The sequence below is a fragment of the Melospiza melodia genome, chromosome 5 (genome assembly GCF_035770615.1).
Source record: "Melospiza melodia melodia isolate bMelMel2 chromosome 5, bMelMel2.pri, whole genome shotgun sequence".
Taxonomy (NCBI): Eukaryota; Metazoa; Chordata; class Aves; order Passeriformes; family Passerellidae; genus Melospiza; species Melospiza melodia.
Genome location: NC_086198.1, coordinates 35515937 through 35531534, shown reverse-complemented (window position 1 = coordinate 35531534; position 15598 = coordinate 35515937). Strand labels below are relative to the sequence as shown.

Genomic DNA, 15598 nt, shown 5'->3' with positions numbered 1-15598 from the left:
AAAAGGCCTCTACTTGCATTTAAAAAGAGTATATTTGAGGTCCTTAGCAAAGGAAATTGCCAGCACTAATTCTGACCTACCACACGTTTTAACAAGAACAAACTGTGAAACTTAAAAGGAATCCCAACAAATGTGTTTTATGAATACACATGCTAAATTTCTGTTACAATCAAATAAAATGCTAATACGTGCCAGACACCTTGAAGTTGCTCTCCTGTGTCTAATTCTCCTGAGCTGAATTTAAATTATTCTCCCAGTACTTTGCCTCTTGTCACCCTTGTTAATAAACCAACAAAAGCAATTTATACCAATCACACCATAAGCAAACAGTAAAATAAAAACACTTTCAAGCCTTTCCTTCACCCTATTGGACACCTTTACCTAAAATCACAATAATGTTCTATTGAATAAAATTACAGGCATAGAATTTTATTTCAATATATAAAATATTTTGTTTTCACATACCATATTCAAATGCCTTGTTTCAGTATTGTTGGTCTGTTTATCTGATGGCAATATTCCACAGAACTAACATGAAACTAACCTGAATAGCTATAAGGCTCCCGGGAAGCTGATCTGCTTCAGGACAGATTATGACATTTCTGTAAGTGCAGAAAAAAACCAAATCCAAACCTTTCATATAAGCTTTTCAAGAAATATTGCAATCCTCAACAGTTAACACATTTTGAGAAAATTCAAATCTGGAGAGCCTGAGGATGTATTTCTCATACAAACAGGTTCACCTGCAAAGCAGTAATTCTGAGACATCCAGCTGGAGACATCTGAGTGGTTCAACCAGGCTTTCCCATCGTCCTTTTAATGCCTAATGATACTTACTTGGAACTTTTCCTTGACTGAGCTGGTGTAAAACTCATGAGTACAAAGAGACCAGGGCCAGACAGTTGAGGCAGCTGCTATCCTTGCCTTTAATTAACCCCACCTGCTTCCTGTGTGCCATTGCCTGGATGGAAGGAAGAGATGAGCCAGAAGAGACAGGGAAGCCCTTCCTGAAGGGCTCAGGCTCAGTTTACCATGGTAACTTACACCCACAGTCTGATAATAATAAAAAATTAGCACACTGTAAAATAAAGAAGGCACCAGCAGTGGATAAGAACAGCAGAAACAGACACACATAAAATAGGATAGGAAATTTGTGTGGGACATGGAATCTGTGCTGAAGGACTCAAATGAGAGTACCTGGGCTCCTTGAGAAGTTCTTCTGAAAAAGGCAGAATGCTCCTGGCAACAGTGACTGGTCACTTCTGTTCTTCTTTCTAGGAAGATGTAAATCTGCTTCCTTTATGTGTCCAGAGTATTTTGATTTTAAATGCTTCACAAAAGGACACCAGTATGAAAGTACAATGGTCCTTGATCCCATTTGATGTCTATAGGTAGTTTCATATTGCCTAAAAGTAATAAAAGAGCAAGCACAGATTAATTTTAGAAAATATCATTCCCTATTAACATATTTATCTTTGTTAGGCCCTGTACAAAAATTATGTCATAATGAGATATGCCATGAGGAAAAAAAAAAAAGCACAGATCAATTCACTGGTCTGAACGTGGACCAAACACCAACTGCACTTGGCAGAAGCACACATCTGATCATTACTGCAGCCAGATTCCAGGAAACAAAGGACAGAACATGGCACAGATTCCACTGCTCTCATCATGCACAGAAAACAGCTGATATTTTGAGGTTCTGAGGTTACAACACGTGGCTCTTCTAAAGAGCAGACTGCAACCTTGAGGGGCTTGTTTTGTTTTCCAACTGAAATCTGACATGCATTACATGTGAACATTTGGAAGTCGTATTGTTCATCATGCATTACATATAATTGCTTGAACTTTTACAGTGTGCAGTCATTAAACTGCCTTCCACAATAATGGAGCACTTAAGATATCCCTAACCCACATGTGACCCAGTAAAGAGGAGGAAGGATCTAACTCTGCAAGCACTTTGTCCTTCAGCAGAGATGCACCAGTGCCCTCTTTAAATCAGGGTGATGCTTGCAGTGGATAGGAAGCAGGCCACCCGTGATCTACATAAGGATAAATTATTTCTGGCACAGATTTACTTCCCTCCAGATTCTCTGAGCAGCAGGGAGACATCTGACATGTAAAACAGTGGGCCCCAGCCAATTAGGCTGTGACAGATAAGAACCTTTCCTTAATTTGTGTTGTAGGGTTTCTATGTGGTCTGTTCCTTTGATGATTTCATGTTCCCCTCTGACTGCCCTGAAACTCAGTTTGTATCAACTGGGATTCTGGCATTCTTTCCAGGTGCAACAAAGGAATAGCCTGTTTGGAAGGAAGGATGTGTTCCTTGTTTCTGTCTTAGGGGAAGCTATGTTTTATAGTTCTGTTCCTCAAAAAAGCCCAATCTGTGAACAAGGAAAGTAACTATTTGATTATCCATACAAGTGTACCCTTTCAAAGCATCACAGGGGATTCAACCATTAATATCTAACAGCAGCAAGACTCAAGTATGCTGCTTTGGAAATCTGCCCTGCCATAGTTGTGCAGAAAAAGTTCATATTAAAATAGTCAAGAAAAGTTTAGAAAACCTCCCCCATCATGAATATCTTGCATTGCTTTTTATATCTGTTTATTACTACCTTCTCAAAGTTACGAAAAGTAAAATTGTTTTAAGCCAACATCTCCAAGGTGCATAGAGACCTGTGGGGACTGCTAGGTTGTTGAGATGGCAATGTTTTAGTTCCTGTTCAGCTAGAGGAACTTGTAAAATTTTAAATTGGTACTTGCATTATTCCACTACATCAGCAAAAGCAGCACCTCATTTTAGGGGTCAATTTTCATTTACACCCCTAAAAAATTCCCATTCCCTTCAATCTTGTGGCTCTGCATTAAAAGAAAAGGCTAGAAAAGCTTCATTCTACTGCTGGGAGTGGAATATTCTGAGTGGCAGATGGAACAGCTCCTGAAACAACTTGGTCCATGGTAAAGGCAGTAATTCAACAAAGGTTATAGAAAATATTAGAACAAATGTTATAGGAACGAAGAACTACCTTCTCATATACTTCTACCTTAAATTAAAAATTGAAAGGCCTGGCAAAAAAAACCCAGAAAAAAATTTACAATTCTTTTAAGTATAGGGTAGAAATAATTTTCTGAGGTCTTATAGGAGGGATTTTTATTTTCTTCTTCTTGTTAACTTGATGTATTTTTATGTATCCTCAGAAGCTGCAGTCAAATTTCTCACAAAAATTACTTCCAACAAAAGAGGTTCATACTTCTGGATAGAAAACAAGAAAAATTCAGATTCAAATTCCTCCTTTACTTCCATAACCTAGGGCAACTACTGCTGCCTTTTAAAGTCCGCATGCTTCTCCTGTCCCTGGTGATTGTTATTAATACAGGTTAAGGAAAGTGGTGATAAAGATCAATTCCCAACCCAGAAAAGAAACATTGACTGCTTCTTTCATGTCTTCCATAGCCAGTGAGCAGCTCCAGTTTCAAATGATCCCCAGATGTTTACTACTCCTGGTGCTCAAAAGCAGTGTAGGTTTTCTCCAGAGCCATGTTGGGTACTCCTGGTTATCCTGCAGATTTCAACCCCTTGTCCTCAGAAGAAAATGCAAACATCAGATAGAAAGCTTGTGTAGTGTAGAAGTCCCCAAGAAAAATAAACCAAGGATGGTCTCTTACTATTGGCAGCTTAAGCTGTGCCTCTGCACACTAATGCAAGGAACTCCTGCAGAGATGGGTATGGGAGCACTACAAGCTTGTCACTTAATTACAGAGAGATTTAATGATTCCAATAAAAGTGAAATGGCTGAGATTTCTCACAAAAACTATGCTGTTTTTCTGGTTCTTTACAGCAGTGTTTTCCTATTTCTTCTCACTCAGAGCTTGGACACAGGATAGTCCACCTACATTTGGAAATATGATAGCTAACCAAAAAAAAAAATTCCTCCTTAGATAATACAGGATTAAGAATAATTAGAACAATTTTCATTCTACTTCTCTTTCCTTTGCACTTTGTCCTAATTAATCCCTGATGATGTGAAGACTTACCTTTACTAAAGCTTAGTCCCACTGGAAGCAATTATAGTGATAAAAACAGGTTCTTTCCAAGAGCTTGGAATAGATTTTTATCTGAAGAGCCCAACAATTTTGTCATTATTATAAGCAGGTAAGTTAAAGACAGAAGAAGAACATGCCATAGAGGACATTCAAGTACTTTACCTTCTTGAATGTGAACTTCTGCCCCGTTCCTCTCTCCTCTCATCTTCTGAGCAACATTGGCCAAAAGATTTAGTGCTGCAGAACAGCAGAGATGGAGAAAAAATACTCCAAACTCAATTTCTTACAGCTGCTACAGCATGTATGACTTAGAGAATGAAAAACAAAATGAAATGAAATAATGAAAAACAAAAGCCTCTTATCCTCATTTCAGGACAATTATTCTGATTGAGCACTCAAGTAACTGAGCCAGGCTCCTTTTTGATGAATGAGAAGATGCCAATATGACCTAATTGGATTAGTCCACATGGAAATTAAACATTTACATGTATTGTTACAATTCTTTCATGCCAAATAGGCAAGCTTCAAATTGACTTCTGTGCTCACATGCAATGGTGAGAATGAACCAAGTTGTTCAGTCTCTGCAGGATCAGAAACAAAAGGTATCTCTGAAAGGTATTTTGAACAGAGGATGGAAAAATTTGACCCTATTTCCTTTGCTGATAACTGAGAAGGTGGTAGGATGGCCTTGGAAAATGTGCTCCCAGGGGAAAGAGCAACTTTTGGGAAAGATCATGTTATAACACAGCACAGTTCTCCCAGTCAGTGCCCTGGCTCAACATGGAGCTACTCTTTATTCTACTGCAAAAATACTAAACATCTATTTCTGAACAGAACAGCATCTAGTTCACATGTGAAACATTTTCATCTGCTAGCATATAAATGCTGATGAGTGTGAGCTTATAGTCTGGTCATTCTTGGGTACTATTAGCCATAGATTTGTTCAAATGGAACTGAAAATTCACTTATTCAATAACTCCTGACTACATGCAATCTTACTTTTGTCAAAGTCATGTTACTTGCTGAGCAATTTCACCCAGCTTATCAAAAACAGGTGGAAAGGCTCTGAAATGCAAACACCACAGCCAGAGGTCTTCCAATGTAAAGAGGCCAATCTTCCTGCTGTGAAAGCTGAAAAAGACAATAAAGTGCATCACTGAATCTCTATTTACCCGGGAAGGGCACATCTGTAAGCCTTAAGAAGCAAATACAAATTGGAATCTCTCTTCCATAGACCAAAAATGCAAAAGAGACATTAGAACTATGCTGACAATTTGGTAATGTGATTTGCTGAACAGCTCAAAAGCAACTTAATAATTTCCACATTGTTTCTCCCACTTGCAATTCACTTGATTTCAAGTTTTCTTTCCCCATTTCCAAGTCTTTCATCTTTTTTGTTTTACATTTAAAGAAATCTTTAATTTACAGACTTCCCTTTCTTTGCCCCTTTCTTTGCAATCCAGCAACTGTTTGCCTCCCATTTCACCTTGGGGGAAGCAAATTTTCATAATTTGCTATATGGTTATATAGGACAAATGTGAAAATACATGGAAAATACATATAATAATTTCTGAAGTAATTTTTTTAACTTTAAGAATTGCAGAACTATCTTAATCTGAAAATCAATTTCTTTGATAGGGATCGTGCTTCCAAGAGAAATTCTATTGTTAATTAATAAAATTTTGCTCCAAAATACCAATAATTTATAATTAAACATGGCACCACTTGGTTACTTGTAACATCAAGGATTTCCCAAGTCCTGCTGGGGTAAGTTGTCTTAAAAGCAAGATGGACATCAGAGTTTACAGAGCCCTTGTGTAGCCACCCAGTGAGGACATCCAGGGAAGCACAACAGAAAGAAGCTTCCAGCTGCACACCTGCAGCCCAAGGCAGGGATGCACAGCCCCTTCCTGCCCTGAGACATTATACATTGTGTAATTCTTTGTAGGTATTAAGATACAAGGTCTTCATTCACTCTTCAAAAGTAGGTAAAAGCACATCTTAACTGGCCATGACAAGAATGAGACTTAACTGCATGCACAGAATTAAAGGGGATTTATAGACTTCCTAGAAAAGCATCCTTCTGTTTGTCCATCACCAGGAAAGGTGGTTCCAACTCTAAGATACCAACCTGCAGAGACTGTGGAGCTTTTTAAATATTCTTTCATGTCCAAGATTATTCACGTATCATTCTTAGGTGTTATTTTAGTATAGATTAGCTTGTGTTTTCCATCTGGATTCTCAATGAGACTGCAGCAGCAGTGTGACCTCAACCTTTTTTTTTTCCCTTCCTTTTTGAATTTTTTATTACTTAGCACAGATTTTAAGATAGGAAATAACAGCAAGCTTATTGGGCTTGAAGACAATCCCTAGTGCTGCAAACTTTAGCTGGGGTATAGCTGTTAGTAACTCTGTGATCTAATTTCCTAAAGTCAGCCAGGGAGCCCACTTACTCAAAGCAAAATAATCATTAGGGTAGATTTAAAATCCATGGTTTCTAAAATTAATCTCCTTTACTCCATGAAAGAAGGCTGTGAGGATTATGCATCTGGGAAGTTGCAAAGAGCACTCTACTATAGGTAGTTCTACAGACCAAGCTCTTCCCTCTTGCAGATTCCAAGAGCAGTGGGTTTCACCTGCACCATCTGCTGGGGAACTGGGGAGCACTGCCTGGGCACATCCTGGGGACACTTCATGCAGCAGGATATAATTCAGTAATGGCTTCTAGCAGTGAAATGGCACCTTTGAAACACTGGGGTTTGCTGACTGCCTCCATTTGGGCACAGAGTGGCAAAGGAACTGAGCCCACAAACTGCTCCACTGTGTGATCCAACCACACAACTGCCCCTAAAATACAAACAGGGGACAAGTGTAGACACTGTCCTGAGGCAAACTGAAAGCAGCTCAAACAGATGGGCAAAAGTACAGGTGTAGGACACTCTCCTTCCACCTTTCCCACATTTCCTACTCTTGAGCATCCATTGAACTCCTAAGGTATGAAGTATGTAAGTATCTAAGAGTGAAGAATTATGTTTTGTGTCCTTTAGATGAGATGCAAAGTAGCAAATGGGAGAGCTGCTCATTTGTAGGCAGATACATTTTTATTTCATCTGTGATAACTGCATCTCATCAAACCACACCTGACTTAACTACTTCCTTAAAATGTACAGATTTCTGAAATGGAGATCAGGAAAAGTTGAAGGAGCACATTATTGTTTCTGCTTGATCCTTCCTGCAGTGTTCTGGATGCAAAGCCACTTCCTCGTGTTTCAGCATGCTCTCTGACAAGGTAATATTTAACTTTCTTTCAATATTGTTCACCTCTGAAGCTGACTAGGAATAAAGCCCTAGCTGGTGAAAGGCTGCAGATAAAGTGAGTGTGACCAAAAGCCACCAGGACACAACCTGTGCCCTGGGCAAGTGCAGTCAGCCAGGACACAAGCCAACAGAAAAATGTGGTGCAGATGGGCAAGATGATTGCAAAATAAAATAAACAAGCTTTTACAGGAAGCAGAAAAGCAGAATGCTTAGCTTGTCCTTACACAATTCAAGCTACATTTGCCAGTGAACTCGCTTTCAGCTAATAAAGATCTCAACTGACCACATTTTATATGAAATTGGAGAATAATTCATTTTTTATTATAGAAATGAGTACATGAAGTGCTTTGCAGGAGCTCATACAATCTGCTGTAACACTCTTGGCTTACTGAAGAGTTTGAAACAGAGACTGAGCATTTCAGCAAAAGTTAACCCAGCTCAAGAGTCCTTGAAATTGGCTTTTATTCATCACCCATAGATTATCTACTCTCCTGACTACTCCTCCTTTTCTGCACTATTATTATTATTCATGATTTGGCAGCAGCCAAGAAATTTCCCTGGATTTCAGTGATGAAGTGCTTCATTTGTACTAATTGTTTCATTTACTTTAAAAGAACAAAGAAATATGTCAAAGCACATTTACTCTTCTGAGGCCACTTTTGGATATCTGTTGCCAGTTGTTAAGATTTTTGGAACTGAACACTGAAGAGAGAACTTCCAGAAATATTTTAAGTCAGAGGAGCACATGGGAGACAAGGTGAAAAGAGCATCAAAGCTGTTGCATTTGTGCTGCTGCACATTTCACTTGGATGTCACTAATTTTCCCAGATTGCCTTGGCAGATCTCAGGTATGACATGGATTGTACATCATGGGTTGTAAGAATGTGGTTCAGGTTAAGCATACTCTGTCTGCCCCCCCCCAAGAATTGAAAATCATTATTTCAGTGTGTATTTTCCTTGGGCTGTGCCTGGACTGGTATCCATTTACACACTGCTCTCCAGTCTCTCCTCCCAGTGCCTGTGTGGCTAACAAATTAAAGCTTTACTACCCAGAGAATGTAACGTACCTTTTTATTGTAAATTTTTATGGCATTATTTCCTTACTATATCAGTATTCAACAAGAATGTTAGGCACTATTTGAATTCAACTATTTGAATCTTTCTGGAGACTATACAGTTGTTAAGGGATTACAAAATAGACCTCTGTCATTCTTGAAGCTGAGCTTCTTGTCTCACTGACAAGCCACCTGTGATGCTAATTCTGTGATATGTTATAAGCTTTTGTGCAAGAATGAAAGGAGCTTGTTAGGTGCTACAAATGATTAACCATGAGACAAGTAGAAAAAAATAAATATTCACTCCTTTAGTATTTATGAAATTTAAGACTAATTAGTGCCTGTCAAACTGATATTTAAAACCAGAGGACACTTGAATTTTAAATTGCATTACTCTGAGAATTAGCCTGTTACAATACAGAGTAGACAAGTTCATTTGATATTTTTCTTTCTGCAGACCACAAAATAAATAGAATTTTGTGTCATGTCCTTAGGTTTAGTTGTATAAATATTGCTCTTTACCTTGAAGCCAAACAGATTGTAGTTTTTTCCTTAATACTTGAAGAAAGCTGAGGAAAAGCTCTCATCCTGTCAGTTCTGTTTTCTCTGGGAATTCACAGTGAAAGTGTCTTTCACAAACAACTTGGGCTGTAAAAAAGACTTGAGCTCCAGCTCATGGTGTAAGGAGCAAAGAGGATTTTGGCACTCATAAGATAATTGGCATGGAGCTGTCCAGGCTCTCTCCAGTGTCCACAGAAGATGTGAAATAATGGCCAAGAGCAGGTGAGACGAGCCCTATCTTGCATGGGTCAAGAAACAACAACAACAACAACAACCAGCTGACACTGATGATGGCAGGACCAAAACAAAACTCAAAGTACTTCAGTATAAAATCATCACTCCAGCAGCAGCCTAGCACCCTCCCTGATTCTAGGCCTGCTGGCCAGATTTCTCCACAGGGCAGAAAAAATATTATTGAGCACATAAATCATCCTCTGCCCCCAGAGTACAGCCCATAAAGTCTATTTATTGCAAAGGGAGCTCTGTGAAGGCAGATCCTATAACACCATGTTTTCAAAAGGTATTTACCAAAAGCCTGTGGCTGAAGTCCAGGGGTGCAGCTCAAGACCACATGCACAGGCATCTGACAGGCACTGCATTCCCCATGCCAAGCAATCCATCCACAGGAGTGAGCACTTGCTCCAAAAGAGCAAGATCTTTACAATCTCCTTCCCCAAATCCCTCCATCTGTCCACCCTTCTCCTATTTCTCATTGCTAGAGGCAAGGAAATACCCCACTTTTCACTGTAACTCCTCTAGGTCCATGATTTCCACCAGTTTCCTACCATCAGGTTTACTCAAGGCAGGTCCCTCAGATCAACCACCATTTTCTGACAGAGCAGAACCAAGAAAGAGCCCGAGGCTTCAGTAAAACATGCTTGTCCTATCTCAAAACCTTGCTGAGCACAGGTTTCTGCTTTTATTTGCTACTCACATTACTCTAAGAGTTCCAAGCAAATAATTTCCAGTACTCTGGTACATGACACTTTTGTGCAACTTTTGCTCCAAGTCAATGGGTTTTGTTTCTTTACCAATTTTAGACTCTCTTTACATCTCTTTGGTTTTTGTCTTTCTAGGCAAATTAACAGACCCCCCTCACTAGAGTTTGTCAATGTTTTTGTTTTCCTTCTTCTGTGTCTTTTGTACAGCCTAACTCTTCAAGTGGTGTCCCTTGACTTGATTCCACACTGCAGCTTCCTTCACATAGCATTTGCAATGCTTTGATCATTCTCTGCCCTTGCCATTTTGTTCCCCCACTGGGAAACACAGATTAACACCAGAAACTTTCCACTCTAGGTAAAGGGGCAACTTTCTCCTTGGAGACAGACACTGCCTGTCACGTTCAGTTTTACATTTTGCCCTGTTATTGACATTGACAATGAATGTTGGCTACTTGTGGAAACTGGGAACATAATTCTCACCATAAAATTTACCGGAGAAAACTCAACCCTGCAAACAAATTGATGTATACAAGGGGAACAGTATAAAAGCTACCAGCAGGGCACAGGTTTATTTTATGCAGATGTACAGTTTGCATGTTATGGGACTCCACAGCACTCAAGTTTCCAATAACTTCTCTTTTTGCTTGACCAATTTTGTTCATTACTTACAGGTCCCTGCAGAATTCTGAGCTGTTATTACAAACATATACATTACAGAAGGAACACGGCCTGACATGCATAGCTGTTTAATAAGGTTTTCATCAGCTGCTTTTACTGACATTTTTCATTTCTCTTAAGCCCTGCTTTTAATGTCTCAGTCTTCATTTGATACCATGAAACAAAAGAAGTGGAATATTACACAGAATGTGTTCATGGCTGAATATCAAAAGAATCTCACAATGCACTTGAAGCATGAAGCCTCTGTAGGCAATTTCCGTTCCTGTTTGCATATGTAATCTAGACTGGAAATGCTTTCCTTTTTTCCTATATCAGATCAACACCATTTAAAAAATCTCAAAGAATTGAAAATAATACTGAGTTATAAGTCTAACATTCAAAAATAAGCATGTCTGTTTGCATAAAGAATTTGATTAATTTTTCCAAGAACTGCACTTGTGAAACAGTCCACCTCAAGCTGATGTTCAAAAATCACCCATCTCAAAGAACATGAGCCAAAACAAAGTGTCCTTTTATCACTGAGGAGTGATTGTGAAGTTCTAAATTTGAATTATTTGAGCCAATAAGGTTGGTAAAAGAGAAAGGAGTTCTCTATCTTACCAAGATCTCAATAAAGTGAGGGTCTGATGGCTAATTAAGGTCCATTAGGACCTGAGGCAAGTTTCTTCTGGCTCATATCAAAAAAGTACATTTTTGGTGGGGCTACATTTACAAAAGAGGGGTCTGTACTCAAAATCAAATTGTTTGTTATGATCCAACCATTAAAAAAAAAAAAAAGAAAAAAAACCCCTGTTAATTTTCTCAACTCACAGGTCAATACTTGTGCTGTCTCCACATCCCTGGCAGCCAAGCTTTCCCAGTAGAAAAGAGATTGAAAGAAGATCTAGCACATTTTTTCTAGACATTTTTCTGCTTTGGTGGGGTGTAACTCTTCATGAGATGATCATGATATAAAGGGAGAAAGAGAGTGAAGCTTAACAGCCTGTGGTCAAAGGAGGTGAAAAGAAAGTTTTCCTAGGGATGCAATCCTGCTGCAATTACACTTGTGTTCACTTCAGTGGATTTCTATCAATGGCCACTCTTACCACACCTCTCTTTTCCTCAGCTCACAGGTGAGCTCTGCTGCATGGGGCTGGCTTTGTCCCAGCTATGCTGCTCTATGTCCCAGCTAGCTGCTCTATGTCCCAGCTATGCTGCCTCCAGCAGCTGTGATGGATAAAGGATTCAGACACATAACCCCCTTTCCTGCATTTGGGATATGCCACAACATTCTGGGCAAATTCAGTTTCTTTTTTGGATCCCCACAAGTATCAGCAGACACTGTGAAACCTGAGCTGCCTTTGCTCAGATCTGATACCCAGCACTGCCAGAACAGGGTTCTGCTGAAGTGTTCTGGGCACTTTGACAGATTGAAAATGCCAGTGCCAGCATGGCTCAAAAGAATCTCAGAAGTTGACTGTTGATACAATAAATGTGAATATATATATCCAACAACAGCAAACAACAACAAAACAAACAAGCAAACAAAAAAAAAAAAAAAGCTGTGAAGGGCAGGAAGGAAGCTGGGAGAAAAAGACCAGACAGGCTAAAACGTTTGGGGTTGGTGCTCAGTACTGGAAACATTGCCTAATTGTTTTGCCAAGAGCTCTGCATTCATAGGTCATGCAGGATGCTGCAGAGTCTGTCTGCCTACAGATATCTACCCAGTAATCTGCCCAGATTCCTTTTAATATCTGGGGGTGATGATGATGCTGGCCATACAAACACCTACTGGACTTTCTAAGTCCCATCCCGTAGCAGGCCCTTGATTTGGGGCCCCATACCAGTGTGTAATCAGAAATAAGTGCAGCAGGTAAAACACCATCATTCAATAATCCAAAAAACACCCATCATTCAATAATCCAACTAGATTGTCACAAAGAGATGATTAAAACAAGGCCCAGATTCTGCTCTGATGGTCACTTACTCAGGAAAGGAACAATTCTGAGCCTCTTTAGCCTTTGTTAATATAGATATTAACAGTTAGATCCTAGATTTTATCTGCCTATAATGGAGCTCATGTAGTTTCTAGGAGTATTCAGTGACGCTATTTGATGTCACTTTGTTCATTTATCAGAAGCAGCAGTTTTTGTTATTAAATTTTAATTTGCCATAGCATCTATGTAAGACTCTGTCAACTACCAGGTTTTGTATATGTGCTAAAACAATTCTGCTCCTACAGTCAGGTCCAAGTCTTATTAAAATTAAATGGGTATTTTGAGCATGTTTTGAGTCACCTCTGACTATTTTAAGCTTTGGTTTGTATCACCAGACAAAAACACCCCTTAACCTAAAAATAGCCAAGAAATATATAATAATTATTTTTTTTTAAACCTGCAATTTTCAGTGACATTAACCAATTTTCCAGAGCTGCAATGTGACAAGTATGCAATTACATCTGACCAGTGATAACCACAGACACAAATAAGACACATTGAGGCTGACCTTTCTTAATTGAACTTTGCAATCAATTATCCATTGTCTATTATTTACAATCAAGAAGCAATTTATAATAATCATTTATGATTATATCCTATTTTTCTAAATGAAAATGATATCATGGGTGGTTTAGCTTCTTAGTTGTTTAGTCTAAAGGGACTGCTCACTTCTCATCACCTTCACTCCTGCTGGAAAGCACAATCCATAGCCAGGTGGGAAACTGGGAGACCTGAGATGGCTTTAGCCCCTGTACTTCAGCCCATGGCCCCCATCTCCTGTGATGAGAATGACAACACTGAGCTTTCCTCTTTAGCTCAAGTAGAAACAATGGATGTGTTTTATGCCTGAAAACAGCTAAATATATACAAATATATAGCTAATTATATACGAAGTGCTACTCACAAATACACGAGAACAGTTATTAAGGATGGAACACTTACTAATCTCCAAGAAGAGCTTCCACTTCTAGTGGAGAAGTATAATCTAGCTCCCTAATTTGTTTACCCCACAGACATTTGTCTTCCACCCCCAGCTTTATTTTAGCAATTAATGAAATCATTAAAAGTCTTTCTATTGATTTCAGTAGCCTCCAGTAGAAGACTCCAGCCCTGCCTCTGGGAGCTGCTTTCAGTTCTCTTGGCTAAAAGGGATTTGTTAGCTGTGCAGCATTACATATTAATTTATACCACCAGCTCTGACAGTCTGCCTGGGAGGCAGAAAGGCTGTAATTTAATATTTGAAGGTATATTATGTTCACTAAGTGATATGTGTACATTACCTGACTGTAGACGTTAACAGAAAATAATTTTCATATAACAGAGTGCAGTATAAACTAATGAGAAGTAAAGGAATGCTGGTAACCACACAGTAACACAATATTCTCACACGTGCCCCCTGAGAATTGTTACCTCATGCCCTGCCTGATAGAAGTCTACCAACAGTGGGTTTTGTTGTCTCAGGTGACTCACCTGGAATTAGTTAATGCTTCCAAGTGAAGCCAAGGAACATTTTAAAGAGCTCAGTGATACAGTAAATCCTTACACTGGATTTACAGTATTGGCATCACATTTAACTTTAGTATCTGTGGCATTTTTCCACATTAGGTATGAAAAATGACTGAGAGGTTACAATTGTACTCTAGGACATGCCCATACTTCAACTAAAACCTCTTTTTCCTCCTCTAATCCCAAAGCTAAAATGACTTTGTCTTCTGTACTGATCCACCAATACCTCAGGATAAACATGTATATTTGAAATTATATGCGGTAATATGCAAATTGGGACACCACATTAAAAAATCTACTGAAATGACACAAAAGTAGACAAAAGAACAAAAGATCCTTACAAAGCAGACTGCCATTCCTATTGGATATCAAACACCTGACTTTTTCATGGCATGTTTATTCCCTCTTTAGTGTATGCTCCTTAGGACAGAGGATTTCTTACGGCAGCAAGTTCTGTAAAAACTTGCATGCCATAAATTTAGGCAAAAAGCACTGGAAAAGATGCCTGGGCCTAAAATCAATTGAAACACAAAGAAATATTTAGATTCAAGATGCTTTGGATCAGTACATGAGTGCAAACCACCTTTTGTAAATAAACATTTAAAAAAATAATGAAATTAAAAAGAAAATAGGAATATCCTGTGACTTCCTTCCTTCCTTGTATTGTTCACCTGCCAAATTATGTACCTATATAGACATAGATATATCCAGAACTTCTTCTTTCATATTGAGACATCACAGCTTTCTTAGTATCCTTCATACTCTTCCCTGTTTTGCTATTACCTCCAATGACCTATTTCTGTCCATTTTTAAGAGACCAAGTAATCCAACTGCACCTCCTGCTAACACCAGATCTTTACAAATGCATTACAGTGACTCTGAATTCCTGATTCCTCTCACCTTTGACTGAGATCCAGGCTTTCCAAAGGCAAGTTCACATTCTCACATCAGAACAACAGAGTGCTCCTTGGATGTACTTTTTTTGCATCAAAAGCAAACATCTGGCAGTGCCTTGGAAATTGTACTTCACCTTACAAATGTGAAATGGATTTTTCCACAATGTCAGAGGGAATTCACATTTTTAACAGCTTTGTGCTCCACTGGCCCCCAAGAAGAAAATGTCCAGGTTTTATCAACAAGCACAATTACTGTATAGTCCCTAATTATAATTTCCATAATACCTGAAGTAATACACCTTAGTGTAGGCTTAAAAGCATGTACCATAGAAAGCATTTAACTTCCACCCACACTTGTGTATGTATTATCCACATGACTGAATGCATGGAACAGAAGAGCACCAATGAAAAATTACCAGAGAAATAACCCTCTAACCATTGACATGCATAATCATTTATTTTATAATAACTTTATGCAAACTTAAGCACAGCCAATCTTACATAAGCCTTCAAATCTCTGCATGTGCGATCTGAGGATTCTCTGACCGTCATAGGTAATTTTATCAAGCAGTGAGAATTTTCAGAACTTCTCCTCAAAACAAAACTACAAAATCAAACTA

The 15598-nt window shown here is 38.8% G+C and overlaps 1 long non-coding RNA gene across 1 annotated transcript; it reads right to left on the bottom strand.

The window, feature by feature from the left end:
* Positions 1 to 1150: 1150 nt before the first annotated feature.
* On the bottom strand, positions 1151 to 5175 carry LOC134419026 (uncharacterized). Its single transcript, XR_010027936.1, has 3 exons — positions 5047 to 5175; positions 4210 to 4284; positions 1151 to 1406 (listed from the first exon to the last, which is right to left on the bottom strand). It is a non-coding gene; the product is annotated as an uncharacterized LOC134419026 (long non-coding RNA).
* Positions 5176 to 15598: the final 10423 nt, after the last annotated feature.